At 54.8% G+C, this 14,032-nt stretch overlaps 1 long non-coding RNA gene across 1 annotated transcript in view; it reads left to right on the top strand.

Moving 5' to 3' along the window:
- LOC130544072 (uncharacterized) overlaps window positions 1–14,032 on the top strand; it is a 296,307-nt gene that overhangs the window by 180,500 nt on the left and 101,775 nt on the right. The window lies entirely within an intron of this gene.

Here is a 14,032-nt window from a genome sequence, read left to right on the forward strand (position 1 = left end):
TTAAACTAGGTTTGACCTTTTGAGCTTAGCAGATTTTCCACCTGGTCTGAACAGGAAATGGGCTTCGCAGTGGGAAAGCCTCTTCCCCCACTTCTGGAAAGGGACACGGCGTGCGCTCCCAAGGTGGACAGCTCCTGGCTGAGCAGGAACGTGGGCTCCTCGCCGACAGCTCATTAACACGTGGTGAGATCGGGCAGCCGGGAGATAGCCTGTTCAGGGAAGGGCTCCAGCCAGCCCCTTAGTCTCGTCTGAAATATCTAAGCCCCCTCTCCCCACCAAAATTACACATAATTCTGCAGGAATCTTGTGTGTGGGTGGACGGCTCTATCTTGAGTTTTGTCAGCAAAGGGCAGATTCTTTTTGGCACGAGGGGTGCAAGCATGGGGCACAGGCCCAGCTGCCCAGATATTCCAAATGATCTTATGAAAGAGGGAGTCTGGGAAGGGAGGGGTCCAGGACCCCGCTGGTGGGTGGGATGTGGGGCTGGAGGAGAGAAGACAGGGGTCCACGGGGGGCTTGGAATGTAGGTGCTCTTGGAGCCGGGATTCAGGGAACATGCTTTGGCTTCTGTCTCAGAGAGCTGGGGCCTCTTGGGGGCAGAGGATGGATTTCCTTGTTTGGGGGTCCTGCCCATCTGTGACAACATATCATAGGGGGTCTGTGAATTCCAGCAGCCTGGGTTCTGGTCCTGGCCCCACTTTTTACGGAGTGAGAGACTTTGGGCAAGTCTCATTACCTCTCCTAGCCTCAGTGTCCCCGTGTGTAAGATGGGAATACAATAGCACCGTTCTCGGAGGGCTTCCGTGAGATGACATTCTTCCTTGTCAGCCCATGGCCTGGTGCCAGGGGTGTGCCTGAAACGCAACACTCTCACATAACTAGAGAATTTATTCCCGAGTTGAATAGCTCACCAAGGCAAAGGAGGGGGCCAGCCGCATCTCCTCCCACCACCTCTCTGCACTTTTTGTGACTTGCTTTTCCTTTCAGGGGTGGTCTCTGCTTCCTGCCCTGTGATGTCACTGCCTAAACATGCCGGGCGCAGGCACGGGGAGGCAGAAGGGGCACTCACTGTGATTTCTCCCCCACCAGCCTCGCGCTCCCCAGGGTCAGCCCTGGCCGTGGCTCAGGAGTGGCAGGCTCCTTCCCAGAGGAATTTATGATTCCTTGGCCGGGGCTGGTTTGCTCCTCCAGAAATTAAACAAAGCCAGCAGAAGTGGAGGCCACGGCCCTGGCTTCCCTGCTGTCTCCTCCGGGGTCCATCAGGCCTCCGACGATCGGGGGCGGGGGCTCCCGGGCAGACCTGGGCTCTAGGGCAATGTCTGTGGTCAGGCGGTGTGGGGCTATGGGCCAGTCACTCCACCGCACTGGGCCTCAGTTTCTTCAGCTGGACGGTAAGGGGTTTGGGCCTGCAGACTTGCTGATTCTATGTTAGGCGGGTGAAATGAGTGTCTCCCCGAGTGCGGGACACCAAGAGCTGAGCTGGTGCACCCGAGGCTGCAAACCTCTATTTCAGACAATGTGCGGAGTGGGGCAGGGGAGGCACTTGCCCTGGATGCAGGATTGAAGGGAACACCAAACCAACCACAGTCAGCAAGACAAGTAATACTTGCATGCAACATTTAGAAAATGAAAACCCCCAAAACATGCATGATGAACAAAGTATCAAACTTTTAAGTGAAGGCAGGAGAGGTATCAGGGACGTTTTCTTGTGCCTCAGGCTCCGGTGCTGCTTGGGAATGTCATTTTGCATTGTAAGAACATTTCTAACAACGCACACCCACCACTTCGCAGATGCTACCTCCTGGAGAGGGGCCACGTTGGGGTGTACAAAGTGAGCTTATCTGAAAAGGAAAAGCTGTCCTGAGTGTGTGGTGAGTGGCGTGTAGATATCTTAAAGGGAATGACAGCCAGTTTACAGGGTGGCACTGTGAGCTTCAGGGAGGGGGGGTGACCCTTGAACATCTGCCCCCACCCTGTGCCTGGGACGCCCTGCTTGTGCCATGAGCGTCCGTCCCTTTGGCCACAGAGGCCTGGTCCCAGAGGTCCCCTGACCTGAGCTGGGACCATCGGAGCCTCGGGGACCCCAGCTGACTGGGGTCCTCACCAGGGGAAGTGTGCACACTCGGCCCCGATGTGGCCCTGCTTTGCTCCGGAGACGGAGGAGCAGGCAGTGCTGGCTTAGGTAGAGAAGACCCAGACACAGAAGCAGCGGGTCCTGGCCAGCCTTCCGGCTCCTGGGACAGCCCTGCCCTTGACTTCCACAGACATCCCTGTGTCTCCATCATTAACCACCCCCACCTCTGCTTTCGGCATAACCTGGCTGGATTGGGTTTCTTTCTTTTAAAATGAAATAGTGTCAGCCAACGTGTGAGAAAGGGAAGGATGGCCTATGTGGGACTTCGGCTTTGACCTGGTGGTTCTCAGCTCTGGTTGCATATTAGGAATGTCGTCTCAGACTGGTTAGGTCAGACTCCCCAGGAGGCGGGGCCCAGGCACCTGCATTTAGATGCAGGGCTCAGGTGCGCTCACCAGGTGGTGTGAACTGCCTTTGCAAACTGACAGCCTTCCCGGCCTGGTGCAAACATCCCCACTCTCTCTAGAATGTTCCCAAACACGTACATCCGCCTGTCTGCGTTGGAGAGTAAATGTTAAGTGTTGGTTTTCAGAGAGTGGGGCCAAGGCATTCTAATTCATTCGTCCTTCAAATCAAATGTCTTGAGCACCTACTATGTGCACTGGGAATTCAGCAGGGAACAAAATGGGCATGAGTCCTCCCCGTCACAGAGTGCTCAGAGACAGAGCCTGAGACAGAGCTTCCAATCTCAGGGAACATTCTGTCAGGGGGTGGAGAGGGTCCAGGACAGGCTGGCAAGCAGGCCCTTGCTGGGGGCAGCAGGACTCATCCTTGGGGGGCCTTTGGGGGCCGCAGAGAACCCACCTCGTGCTATGCCGCTGACAGAGCCCTGCTTGGATGGTGGTCCCAGATGAGCATCCCAGCTCCCAGGCGCCACAGCCAGCCTTGTCCCCAGGGGGTGGACGCCTGGCTGTGTTTGGAGAGGTGGAGTGTAAGTGTCTGCGGACGGAGATGTTTGGGAGCCCGTGGCGCTGGTTAGCCGCCAGAGTTGCGTAGGAGCAGAGCGGGTGCTCCGAGAGGCGCTGCGGTGCCGCAGACCCTCCCACGCCTCCCATCCCTGCAGAGCGCCCTTGTTCTCCGGCGGTGCCTCTGAGGTCGAGGGCCTTCTTTCCGCCTGAACGATTTGGAAACCAGTCCTTCCCGGGGGATGTCCAGCTAGGGGGTGCGTCCTGGCTCCTTAGCTTCTGTGCGGTTCTCTTACCTCCCCTCCAGCTGCTTCAGGGTGACCGGGACGCGCTGTTCTTTCTGTGCCGTCTCTCCCACCACTCACCCATTGGAAGCCCTCCAGACCCGGGAGGTGGGCCTCGTCAAGACCCCAGTGGGGCTGAAGCCGTCCCTCATCTTGCCTGGAAGATCGCCCTTTCTCTATGCGAGCTACTAGAGCCCATGGACAGGCTTTCCTGGAAGCTCTTGGAGTACTCCCTCCCTCCTTGGGTCCGATTTAGCTCCGCTTCCTCACGTTCGGAGTGGACGCAGTGCAGCTGGTCTCAGGTGGGGCCCTGTGGTTGTAACAGGGTGAGCTTGTGCTTCTTGGTGGGGGCATTTCTTTGGCGTCATTTCCTGTGGAGAACCCGAGAATTCCGCAGTCATCTGTGTGTCTTGGGTAATGCTGGCCCTGCTTCCTGTGGATGGCCATGACCTGGGCCTGGCCACTGTGAATTTTCCTGGCACACCCCTCCAACGTAATGGATACAGAGATAGACGTGGCACCACCTGGAGCCGACCCCAGTCTTCCCTGGGCCCTTCCCAAGGCTCCTGGGAGGGGTGCACTCCCTTCCCCAAGTCTCGTGTTTTATAGCGCAGGAGGGCCTGGTGCTGCTGAGGTCCGTTTCACTGAGAACATGCAGGTGAGCAGCGTCAGGAGATGGGGAGAAAGATTCCTGGCAGCCTCAGCAGGAATTCCTGGACCCACGCATGACCAAGGCCAGACCCACCCCATCGATTTTCCAGTTGAGGGAACAACCAGTGGCGTTTTGGGGTAGGCTGGCCTAAGAGAGGTTTCTGACTTTGCAACTAGGAGTCCCGGCTAACTTTGCAGCAGGGAGTAAGCAACAAGAACAAGGGGCTGTGAGAGAACACTGGAAGCCTACAGATTCAGAGGAAGAACCAGACATTCAGACTCGGTAGGAGGGGACCAGCCAGCAGCAGGCATCTGCGGTGCCAGGAAGCCAGGGAAGCCAGGTGCTCGGGGAGCACATCCATGTGCTGGCTCCAGTGGATTTCCAGGAAGAAGTAACCCCAGGGGCCCAGCTTGGGTTCCCCAGCCGACTGGCAGCTGGGCCCCCAGGGGAAGGTGTTCTGGGGCAAAGACGAGGCTGAGTGGTCATATGGGCAGATGCCACCATAGCTTGGGAAACAGCAGACAATGTGAGAGTAATTTTGTCTCTATTGGATTTGGATACCCTTGAGGGCTCTTGCTCAGTGGCTTGGCAGGGGGGCTGCCCTGTGGCAGAAGGGATGTGTGTTTGGAGTCAGAAGTTCAGGGGGAAGGCAGCTCTCCCCAGGCCGTTGCTTGGATGCGGTGGGCTTTGCTCACAACTGCTAGACCATGACGAGGCCGCCCTCTCAGAGTGTCTGCGGCAGCCGAGGCAAATCAGGGGTCAGCCAGCCCACTGCAGAGTGTGTGTAAGCCCCTTCTGCAGAGGGGCCTGTGTCTGTCCAAGTCCCAGGTGCACACTTAGGAACACCTGCCTCTCACGTCGTGGCCACATGGAGATGCCCTTCTCAGTCATGGACTTCCCCCCCTGACTTCGAGTTTGAAAGCCCGTGCTCCCCTTGGAGAAACTCAGAGACCCCAGTCTCTCCTTTGAAATTAGTGGAAATTCAGATGCTATCATAAAACCGATAAAAAGTGGGGCTGAGAAGGTCTTTGTCTTCAAGCTGTAGCTGACATCCATGGGGATTCCAGTGTGCAGTAACGTTTCTGAATTATTCTATAATAATTCAAAAGACTAATATTTGAGTAGAAAAACAGAAAAGATTTCTCTTAATTTTTGAGCATGGGGAGGGATGGGAGCCGGCTCTCTCGGCTTGGAGGCTCCCTTTGTCTCTGACAGTTACTGAGTAACCCCCCGTAATCGCCTTTATCTCTGGAGCCTTGGTTTTCCCATCTGCAAAATGGGAATGATCATAGTCTGCCTCGTGACATTAAGTGTGGTCATACGTTTAAAGCTGTTAGAAGAGCTCGGCACATAGGAAGTATAACTAAATCTTAGCAGTTATCACTACTCCCAATTAGTAAAGATGTGGACACACGTCTGGCACTTTAAATGCCTAAATTGTGTGTGCTCTCTCTGGAATAAGCTACATCCTGAATATAAATAGTCCCCGTGCCTAAGTCTGAAGCCATTAATAGCAATTCCTGTTTCCACTGTGGATTTCAATTTTGCTGATATGGAGGGAAAATTTCAAGCCCTCTGCTGTATAAATTTAGTTAACTTTTTATTGTTCGTGACTCTTTTATCACATGACTTTTGTTTCTCATTAAGTCAGTGAATGAGATTTACTAATAAGCCAAGTAAAATCTAATTAGGGTAGGGGCCTTTTCCTGAAGAATTAAGTCTCCTGTGGACCCACAGATGTTAGGAATTCAGGGTGAGTAATGCCGAGAGTGCCCCTCGCTGCTTGGAAACGCTCGGCCTGTACGCACTCGCTTTGCATTTAGCACAAAAGCTGGTACAATTTTCGTAGATTTGTTTCCTGAAAATGAATATTAGTTGCCTCAAGGATCAAACCCAAAAATAGACGGGAAGGACAATGGAATGGGCAACGGAATGGGCCTGGCCCCGAAATATGTGTATTAAATACAACTTTGCAATTCATGCTCGGTGGGGCAATGATGAAAGTAAGGAGAGATGTTTGGATTGACGTTACGGTTTGTATTTCCTCTCTGGTTATTCAGATGTTCTGCTTCTGAGGCATGAACAAAGTTTGGTTCTCTCAATGAAGCGTCGGCACGTTGCTCACACCTGCCCAGGTGTGTCTGCACACGTACACCTACCCGTTGGGGTCGAAGTTACTACGGGTGTTTGCAGAGTTGGTCTCTCTCCTGCCTCGTAAACAAGGTCTGAGTTTTTCTTCCTAGATGTGTTTCTGTCCCTTTCCCCACTTTGCTTTGTTGTTAGCAGCTGTTACTGCTTCAGTGCGTTTCCATTAATTCACGAAGGGCTGCAAAATGGTGACGCTCTCATTCTATCGCTTTGTCTTTGTTTACCAGCTGGGGTAAGTTCACGTGGAGGTGCTGCCACTCGACTACCATTTGGTCACCCTGTGCTATGGTTCACACAGGGGAGAGATCTGTTTTCATTTACCCAGTTCTTGAGATGACATGTTGATTCCCTTTCAGTCTTAAAAGGTGATCAGTTAGTTTTCTCTTAATTCATTAAGAACTTGCAGATCCAGACATAATTAATGAGTGTCCATCTGTTGTGGTTCATGGTTGTGGTGTGTGTGTGTTGAGGGGGGCTTGAGAAGGTTCAAATGTCGGCTGCCTCATCCCCTTTTCCCTGCAATAAAACAGGACTGAATGAAATGTCCCAGCAGGGGATAAGCTCCCCGTCCCCGAGAGTCTTTCAGTTCCGGGCCAGGGAACAGCGGAAAGGAGCAGGGAGAGGGACGCAGGCTCTAGTGGACTGGGTGCACCCCTTGCTTCTCCGGTTTGCTTTTGTGACTTTGGGGGGCTCGCTCCCCTTCTCCCGTCATAGCCTGTCACCTCTAGAATGGGGGAAGCTGTGAGGTCAAATGGGAGCTGCTGGGGTGCCCGAAGGGCCAGGCTCTAGACAGGTCTGCTCCATTGAGGCACGCAGCTGTCCCAGACCACACTGGGATTTTGCATCCAGCCTCTTGTTTCCTCTCACCACTGGCTTCTTATCGGGAAAGCCGAGCCCCTAAGGTGTGAGTGCCATCCTGGGCTTTACAGCAGTGGGTGGTGGCAATCTGGCACACGACACCCTGGCTCTGTCTGACGCCATGGTGCCTGCGGGCAGGGGGCAGGGCTCCTGCCTCCCAGGCACACGTCTCCCTGGCTAGCCTCCCACCTGCACTGTTGCACATGCTGGGTCACTAGAGCCACCAGTGTCATCTGTGGACCTGTCATGTTTGACGATCCTTCCCCTTTTTTCCTTTCTAATCTGATCATTCTAATCTGTTTATGGGCAGAATGACCAAGTGGTTAGAATGGTGTCTAGACTAAGAGTTCATAAGCACAGAATGAGTGTTGGGTCTCCCTCCACTCTCCGAGGAGTTCTGGATTCCTGAAAGTCTGGTAAGTGGATACTCTGGGCGTCCCTGAGCGCACATGGACGATAATGAAGTCCTTTGTGGAGAGAGGAGCAAGACATCTCGGAATCATAGTCAAGACAACTGGAAACTTCTGTTTGCAGCCAAAGAGATCTATTGCTTTCCTCGGGGGAGACCCATGCTGTAGGCTTGCAACGTGTGACTTCCTGGCTCAGGTGGCCCGGCGCCCACTTTCCCCGTGCTTGGCTGGACTGCAGCATGAGGTGGGCCAGGCTGGCCAAGCACAAAAGCAACTTAACCTCCTGTTGCTACCCCCGGAGGTCTGTTTGGGAAGGGGAAAAGCCTGCGCCCCTCTCTTCCTCGCCCAGGCAATTATGAAGTGGACAGACGCTTTCCCGAGTCTTCCTGGATCTCTGTTCCAGCATGTGCTCACGCATGTGGTCAGTGGGCTGAGGACTCGGGGACCCTGTGTATAGGACGGTAGCCAAGAGGCCAGCTCTGGAATCTACACACGCAGAGGAAGTCTCAGCTTTCCCTTCTGTTAAACGGGAATGATGAGACCTATCCTCTAACATTATCGTTTGAAATGCGGTAACATCTAGGAGCGTTCAACAGCATACCTGGTGTGTAGTAAGTGCTCCCTAAATATGCACTTTTCGTCCTCGTCATCACTGAGATACAAAGATGAGCCAGCCTTTGAGAGGTTATTCATGCTGTTGTTTTATTATGTTTCTCCCCTGCCAAGTGGTCAGTTCCATGGGGCCATAAACTGTTTTGATGAAGACAGACCACCTTTCCCACCTGTGGTCAGCAGGACACCACTCCCAAGACATCCACAACCCAGTGCGACTTCATGTGGCAAAAGGGACTTTGCCCGTGAGATTAAGCTCGAGGTCTTGAGATGGGGCGATCCTGGATGGTCCAGAGGGCCCATATATAAATAATCCCAGTCGAGTAGGTTGACCGCAGGGGAACACAGGTATACACAGGGCGCAACCAGGGGGTTAACCCGGTCTGGGGGTCGGGCCGGGAAGCCCTGAGAGATTTGGGTTCAGGTTGAGGCCTGCAGGGTGCTGGGGTCGGCCCCTGACACAAGGGAAGGAGGGACAGAGTGCACAAGTCGGTTTACTTCTCGGCAAGACTAGGTGGCGTTGGTACCTTGTTGTACAGATGGGACAACGCGGCTCAGAAGGGTCGCTCTCAGCGCAGACAGGACCTTCCCCAAAGCCCAGCCCCGGCTTCCGGCCCTGAGAGCCGTGGGAAAGATAGATTGGGGTTTATGTGTGCCCTGTTTCTGGCCGACCAGGACCCAGCCTTCGCGTGCTGTCACCCTCAAGCCCACGCCTGCCTGGGGTCCTTGCCGCGACACTGAGCTCTGTAGCAAGCCCAGGAGAGGAAATGTCCCCCAGCTGCTCCGGCCCTGCGAGACCTTTGTCCACGTGCGTTTTCCAGCCTGTCCCCGAAATCCTCTGGCTTACGTTTAATGCTAGTTCTAACTCATTTTTCATGAAAACGTTAAATCCTAATTTTTCATAGAGCAACGTTCAAGTGTGCGGCCAGTGTGCAATTAGAGGCCCCCACCCATGGCAGAGCCTGGCCGCCGGGAGTCACACCGACTCAGGACATTCAATACACTTTGTTCTGCTCGGTACAAGCAACCCAGTCAGAAAATCCTGATTTATGGCATTGCCCGGGCTTCCTGTTCCTTTCAACCCTGAGCATTACAAGCCGCACCCTGCGTTCCCCTGGCTGCTGCCCCCCGTCCCCACCCGCCTCCCGCTCACACAACGTCAGCAACGGAGTAATGGACTTTCCAGGGCTTCCAATCGCCCCAGACTTCATTCCGCTGCTTTTAAAGCAATGGTGGTTAAATTCACATAATGCAAAGTGGACCATTTTAACCTGAATAGTCCGGTGGCAATTTAGTGCATTTGGTGAAACCACCACTTGTAACTGCAGGACTTTTGCAGGACCCTGGAAGGAGACCCCATACCCACGACCGGTCACTCCCACCCCCGCCTCCACCCGAGCCCTTGGCTGCCACTCACCTGCTTTCTGACCGTAGACCTGCCTGTTCAGTATGTTCGCCTAAGTGGAATCGCGCAGTAGGTGGCCTTTGAGACTGGCTTCTTTCATCTGGCACGTGTTTGAGGTTTGCCCGCACCCAACCATGTGTCAGTACTGGAGTCCTGTTTCTGGCTGGACAATAGTCTGTTGTGTGGGTAAGCTACAGTGCGCTTATCCACTTCCGTCGATGGGCGCCAGGGCTGGTCACTGCGGTGAACACTCGTGTGCCGAGTTTTGCTTGAGCACCTGTTTTCACCTCTCTTGGGTCTGTACCCAGGACTGAAATTGCGGGGTCCTATGCTGGTTCCATGTTTAACTTTTGGAGGCAGGCCAGGCTGTGGAGGCTGGGGACAATTTCCTGGGTGAGGTGAGGGCTCTGAGGTCCCAGGGGAATAGCAGGGATCACCAGAGGCAGTGCGGTGGGACAGCCGACGGTGTCAGGCGCCCTGCACGGCCCCTTGCGGGGGGAGAGGTGGCAGCATCTCTGAGCAAGGAGGTCTTCCCCTGGAGGACATCGGGGTCATCTGGGGCACTCGCTGCTGGCTGGCCGTGTCCATCTGAGCAGACCGGGTCTCCTGCTCCTGCTGCGAAAATTCTACCCTGCCCCACCTTGGAGCAGAAAGGGCTTTGGAGCCCCACAGATACGGGGTCCAGTCCGGGCTCTGCCATTTCCTCTGCTGTGCAGCCTTGAGCACGGCTCTCCACCACGCTGACGCTCAGTGTCCTCGTCTGGAAAGGGAGAAAACCACCACACCGTGTAGTTACGAGTTCACCAAGTGCTGCCCTGCCGAGCACTCACTGTTTCACGGCGATGACATCCCGTCCCCCCAGCTCAGCAGGGTGGGTGCTGAGGAAGCCAGGGAACAGAGAGGTTGGGACATTCGTCCCAGGTCACACCCCTTGGTAGATGGCAGAGCCGGGCCCCGAGCCAGGCCTTCTGGCTGAGCCCTTGGGCTCCTACCTTAGGCTCCCAGCCCCACTCTGACTATCACAGTTCAATGTGATAGTTCCTTACGAAACTTCCACTGGCAGTTGGACATGTCAGGGTAGTGACCCTGCTTGTCACCCCCCACAGCCGCAGACACGCTCCTCCCTCAGCGAGTTCGGCCCCTCACCCAGGCCGGGCTGCTTCTCTCCACCTTGGGTATTTCCTGCGTGTCTCTAAAAGGTGGGTGCTGTAAGCATGGGTCTTCCCCTCTGCACTGTGTGTTCTTTGCACACCCGACACTTCAAGCACAGGTCTGACACCACGAATGCTTGCTGGGTGCTTGCTGCCTGGGTGAGCGCCATGAGCCTGATGAGCCGGCTTCCCATGGGTTCCCGTGTGGGAGTCACTGCTGGTCCCCCAGGAGCTAAGGAAGAGCCCGCACCTCCCAGGGCCTGGGAGAGCTGAGGCCTCCCTGGAAAGGCAGGCCTGGAATCCCTCAGTGGAAACAGGTGACAAGTACGGCCTGGATAGGAGCTCATAAGCCTCAAAAAAATACCGCATGTTTATGCAGGGCCTCATGTCCAGCCCAGAGGCCCTGCAGACAAGGCTTGGAGAGCCTTGGGAGAGCCGAGGCTCGGACAGCCGGCGCTTACTTCCCCCAGCCCGCTGCAGCCTGCGCGTGGTGTGGGGGGCGGGTAGGGGTCCCCATGTCTGCCGGGACAGGTGGCCCTATGTGCCATGAGTGGTCTGGCCAGACCAGGTCCTCACGTGCCCGGGTCCCTTCCCGGGGCGCCTCTGAACCCGCAGTCGAGGGATGACATGGATCTTCCCAGCCCCAGCGTCCACCCCATCCCAGGTCTGTGAGCTCCCGTGATCGCTCCTGCCACCAAAGGACCTGGCCACCGGCTCCCCGATGTGGCTGTCTTTGCTGGCTCAGTCCTCTTTGCTCCGTGTCCTCACCCTGCCCTACTCTCTGGCCTACTCCGTTCAGGACATGACTTCCAAATTCCCGACAGAGATGAAGGGTCAGGATTCGGGAATGACGTATCAGAATTTCTGGGAAATCTCCAAGAGTTCCTGGGTTGTAAATTATTCTACATTTTCCACATTACTTCATGTGATTTAAATAAGAATGAGACACCTGGAGAGTAAATCCTACCATAGGATAATGTGAAAACGTTCAGAGGTTTGTTCTTTTTTTTAAATTAGCATATAATGATAAATGCATGGTTTATCATTGTTTTGAATCAATATATTTTGACAGTATGTGATTCAATAATTGATAACATTTCACATTAATTTGTACCTGATTCAGATGTTCAATAATAGAAAATATTAAAAGAAGCACATGTTAATTCAAAATAAATGTCAAATAAAAATCATTAAAAAACATTGAAGCACCACAAGTATCTGGTGATTAAGACTTACCAGTCTCAGCAATGACATTTTACATCACACAATTCATTCCTGGCCCTCCCTGGAGGTCTTGACGTTTCCCTGACAAATGATAAGATGTATTTCGGATCGACGTTGCTTGGATGGCTGAACGCCCCCCGAAGCAGGTGTGGCCTGGGCGTTGGGCGCGCCTGCGTTCGTGCCAGTTCAGTCCGTTGTTAGTGGTGAAACACACACTGGCCTGAGTGTGGTGGTGCCGTCCAAACTGGCTTTTGCAAATTTGGATTGAAGATGGTTTCTGATTTAGTCAGACTAGTCTACGGTTCTTCTGCTGACGTATTTACAAAGATCGGGGCCCTCGAGTGAATGTTCATGCCCCACAAATAATGCCGAGTTTAGATCTTCTAGAAATGTTACCAGCACTACGCAGAATCACATGTCAAAGCTGCCAACTTACGGACTTCGTCGCTTCCCTAAGTTGTTACTTCTCGGAATACCGCTCACAGGATTTGAGTGTGCTCCGTGTGTAAACTCCTTCTTCCCTTCCCTTCCCTCCCTCCCTGTCCCTCCTCCCACCTACCCCCCCTCCCTCCGTCCTTCCCTTCCTTCTTTATAAAGTACTAGAACGTATCTTTTAGAGAGGTTTCCGGGTTACAGAAGTCTCCCCTGTCACACTGTGCGGTCCCGCAGTGCACTCGCGGCAAGTGTTGAGCTGATGCTGATGCATTAGTCCCTGCAGCCCGTCGGGCTCCCTCTCGCTGTAGTGCAGTCTGTGGGTTTGGGCAGGTGCACGATGTCTTGTGACATGTGACACTCACAGTGTCACACGGAAGAGTTTCACCGCCCTAAAGGCCCGCCGTGGGTGGAGCTTCTCAAGCAATGCTCTTCCGTCTGGAAATGCCTAGCACAGTGCCTGGCTCACGTCAGACCCTCCATGGAGCGCTGTCGTCGCCTCCTAACGTGGGCCCTCCTCCCGGGTGTGAGACCCACTAGGGACCCGCTCTGTCCACGGTGCTCTGCCCCCAGGGCAAGCCTTGTCGGCTGAGAAGGGCCGTGCCAAACACGACTGTCGGGCTCGTTCCTCAATAGGTCAAACGCCACTGGGAGCAGCTCCCGTGACTTCACATGTCAAAGGGCCAGTTGTGTGGGTTGTTGACTTAGGGTTGGCCATTAACTGCCGGATGGGCCCTGACAGCACCGCTCAGAGGCTGCGCAACTCAGTCAGAGACCCGCAACCGATGATGGAGGGCGTAGGAAGCCAGAAGTGACAGCAGGGGTCATTGAACTCGAGCGGCGTGAAGACTGATGAGCGATGGTTGGTTCTTCGTGGTTGCTAGTCCACTGCTTGTCCAGAAGGTGGTTGGAACTTGGGTGGTCCTGGCGTCGGCATTCTTTCCGAAGGAGGTAACCCAGAAGGGGGGCGTTGGCATCTGCAATGAGGTTGTCATTTTTGGTGCAAACAGAGGCGAACTAGAGAGGCAAAACCGTCTACGGTTATGGGGGCGGTGGGCGTTTGCTGCCTAACAAGCCCCCCAGATTCAGTGGGTGTACACAGTGATTTGTGTCTCTCATGACCGTGGGCTGCCTAGTGGTGGCGTGGCTGGCATTTCTTTGATATCTTTCCATGCGGGTTGGCTGGTCCCTGCTCACGGCCTCCCATCCTAGCGCTGCTCCGGGGCCGGCTCCCGCCAGGTCACCTCTGCCTCCTACAGCATGGCCACGGCCCAGTCTGCAAGTCCTTACCCAGCCTTCACTTCTGTCACATCCGCTGTTGTCCCCCGACCACAGCCCGTCACATGACTGAGCCCAGAGTCAGCTTGGGAGGGGACGGTCCAGGCGGTGGGTGCTGAGGGCAACCGAGGTGACCCTCTGCTGCAGCTTCGGGCACCCCAGGACATGCCTGGACGCAGGGCCTCCCATGTTCCCTGAGTGTGATGGGCACTGAGCCTTCGAACTGAGGTCTGTGCGGAGTCTCTCTCACCGGAGCCCCCGTGGGTGGCCAGGAAGAAAGAGGTGGAGCTCGGAACGTCTCCTGGGAACGGGTGCAGCCCCAGGCCGGCCAGCTGTGGGAAGCTGATGTCTCTCGCCCTGTCGTCCTGTCAACAACAGTGGCTTTCACCAGCTCCTGTGATTAGTGCTGGGCCCTCTTCTCGGTGTGGTTACCACCCCTCGGCCTGTTCCTCACCCTCCACCAGGAACCACGGGACTCAGTGGCTTTCTAATACTATTTTGTTAAAGCTTCCTGGCCCCCACGGTCCACCTGCTCTGAG

This window comes from Ursus arctos, unplaced genomic scaffold (assembly GCF_023065955.2).
Source record: "Ursus arctos isolate Adak ecotype North America unplaced genomic scaffold, UrsArc2.0 scaffold_19, whole genome shotgun sequence".
Classification (NCBI taxonomy): Eukaryota; Metazoa; Chordata; class Mammalia; order Carnivora; family Ursidae; genus Ursus; species Ursus arctos.